This window comes from Sceloporus undulatus, chromosome 9 (assembly GCF_019175285.1).
Source record: "Sceloporus undulatus isolate JIND9_A2432 ecotype Alabama chromosome 9, SceUnd_v1.1, whole genome shotgun sequence".
Taxonomy (NCBI): Eukaryota; Metazoa; Chordata; class Lepidosauria; order Squamata; family Phrynosomatidae; genus Sceloporus; species Sceloporus undulatus.
Genome location: NC_056530.1, coordinates 10,313,354 through 10,316,539, shown reverse-complemented (window position 1 = coordinate 10,316,539; position 3,186 = coordinate 10,313,354).

The window sequence follows — 3,186 nt, the reverse complement described above, 5'->3', positions numbered from 1 at the left end:
CTTAGTACAAATACAGTTTGCACGGATTGAAAAGCCACTGTTCTTGGGAAGGGAGAGAGAGGGAGGGGAAAAAGAAGAAAAAAGCCAGATTCACATGATGCTCCATGAACCGTATAAAAGCTCAACCTTCCTCTTCAGTTCCAGCAGCTTCGCTTGATTTCTGCTTCCACTACAAACCCTTGGAGAAGCAGGTAAGTCGGTTTCCATCACTTCATGTTCTTTTCTGGTTCTCTAAGATACATTTAGCAAAGATACGAGATTCCACAGAAGGAACTTTGTTCCGATTTACAAGGACTCTTCCTTCCTTCTCAGTTGTCAAACAATATCTGTTCGTTTATGTAAATAAGATAATAGGCGTAACTTCAACTATAGTTTTTTGTGGGGTTTTTGGGCTCTGTCCATGTTCTAGATGACTTTATTCCTGATGTTTCACCAGTTTTGTGGCTGGATCTTCAGAGTGCTGGCTGCAGAGAGTGGTGATATATACTGTGTGACCCTATATATCCAACTCTCTTCCAGCCAGATTCTCTGAAGATGCGTGAAACGCAGAATACACTCTTCTAGAACATGGCCACATATCTGAAAACACACAACACACTCATGGATGCGGTCATGAAAACCTTCAACTTAACTTCAACTAGTTTGAGTGTGGGCTTTGGAGGAAAGCCCAGATCTTCAACTCATATGAGAAGAAAAGAAGCAACATAAGAGCGTGAATCTAAATTTGCACCACACTGCAGAAAAATGTGGGGATGCTTTGTTTGGAGTCCTGCATGGCAGCAGGTTGGACTGGATGGCCCTTGCATCTTTTCCAACTCTGTGATTCTGATGAAATAAGCAGTCTGACACCAATTTAACTTGCCAAATCACTGCTATGGAATCCTTGGTTGTTTAGATGGCACCAGAGCTCCGAGACACGGAAGGCTAAAAATACCCACAAAGCCCCAGAATTCCATAGACTGAGTTGGCCATTAAGTGGGCCCAACAGCTTTATTTCTGCAGTGCAGACACAGATAACGATAACACATGCCAGGCGAAGAAACACAATATTCGGTCAAGTGCTAATATTTTCACATGTAACAGCCTTTAGCAGGATGTTGTCCAAAGGGAGATAGTTGGCTAGATGGAACATTGTTCACGTAGAAAGATCCTTCCTTCTTCACAATTGTAAAGGAATTATTTGTAAAATTGTTTATAGTATTTTACAGTGTGAATTGGATATTTTATCAGGCTGAATCCACACTGATCCACCTGGGAGATGGGGAAATATAAAAGTTTCTTATTATTATATTATTATTATTATTATTATTTATTATTATTTCATTGTTTTCCAACAAATGTTTGACCACTCATGTTTAGAGATGTAGAGCTTAGCCATGAAACTCAGGACTAGGCAATTCCTGTGCCCTTAGGAGAAGGGGAAGGATTACAGAGAACGAGTGCTGCTTACCACACACACAACACACAATTCTATGTATCTATATCTTATGTTCGTATTATGTGATGTTGCGACTATCTGTGCAAAAAGTTTTTGTGCAAGCTTTTATGACTGGGTAACTTCCTCAGTGTAAAACACAATGGGAAGTAGACCTAGGAGTTTATCACCCAGGACGGATTTCTGTGGAGAAACTTGATTTGAAGTGGAAAAAAACCCCGCAAAAGCAGATTGCTTGTCACACAACATTCGGGGTTAACCTGACAGAAACCATGAATGTGTTTCTTCTACTCATTCCTTTCTGTTTCTCCAATATTTTATCCCCAGAGTCACCATACCTGAGAAATTTCCCAATGTGGAATATCTTGCGCCATCCCATCCTGCAGCTCTGCTCCGTGGTTGGACTTGGTGTCTCCAATTCCAGCCATGGAGGTCTTGGCTATGGCTATGGCTAGGCTACAGGCGGACTGGGCTTAGGTTCCGGAATTGGGAGCAGCACCCTCGGCCGCAGGCTGGGGCATCCTAGCCGGAGTGATGCCTAAGCCCATCAACCAGGTCCCCCCCCTCGGAATGCTACATCCAGCCCCCGCTGTGAACGTGCCATCCCAGGAGCCATCCTCAGCTGCCACCTGTGAGCTGTCGGTCGTCGGTGGTCATGCCCCATTTGCTGTTGGAGGTGTGGGCCTGGCAGGCTTCGGGAGAGCTCCTTTGGTAGTGGATATCTTGGGAGGCGGTCACTCTGGGGACAATGCGGGGACATATGCACTAACGTTCTATTGATGGATGAAGAATCTCCCCTGGAACAGGATGACCAAGGACTGAGAACATGCTCCTGAGTCTTGCTGATGAAACGCCTAGGCTCTCCATCCAATAGCGTCGAATCTGAGGAACATCACAACTCTGGCTGGACTCTGTCCGCTTCTCCACTTTCCCCTTTGTTTTGTGCTTCCTCTAACTTAACCCTGTCACATGTTGATGCCCGTAATGCTTTGTGTAACAAATAGCATGTATTTCCCAGCATAGCAGGGAATTGGACTGGATGGCCCTTGCAACTCTTTCCAACTTATTATTCTTGATTCTGTTCTAATCTTTCAATCAAGCTTATGTTGAAATCCCTGGAACCAGTCTCTTGGGTTTTTTGAAACTCTGGTCTCAATTCTTTGGGGTGATATCTGGAGTTCAAGGATTCCTTCTGCCCTGGTGTGAAATTGGTGGGAAGTAATTCACCACTCCCCCAAAAAGCTTTGCTTTGTATAACCAAATTAAAAAACATCTATATATGTATATGTGTGTGTGTCTGTGTGTGTGTGTGTGTGTGTGTGTCTCTGTGTGTATATATATAATCATAAAATACAATTATGATTATATATGGACTATATAGATGTAGATATATACAATAGACCCTTGTTATCCTCTGGGGTTTGGTTCCAAGATCTTCCGTGGATAACAAAATCCATGGATGCTGAAGTCCCATGAAATATATCAAAATGGTGTCCCTGATAAAAAAAAATGGAAAATCAAGGTTTGATATTTGAAAATTATACTTTTTGGAACATTTTCAAACCATCAATGCTTGAATCCGTGTATAAAAAATCCTTGTATAAGAAGGACAGACTGTATACATATGTGTGTGTGTGAGTAAGTGAGTGTGCATAAAATGACAATTGTATTTTAATTGTATGTTTATTGTAATTAAAGGATGTTTTATTGTTAGCCGCCTCAAGCTATTTGAGGAAGTGGAATACAAATAA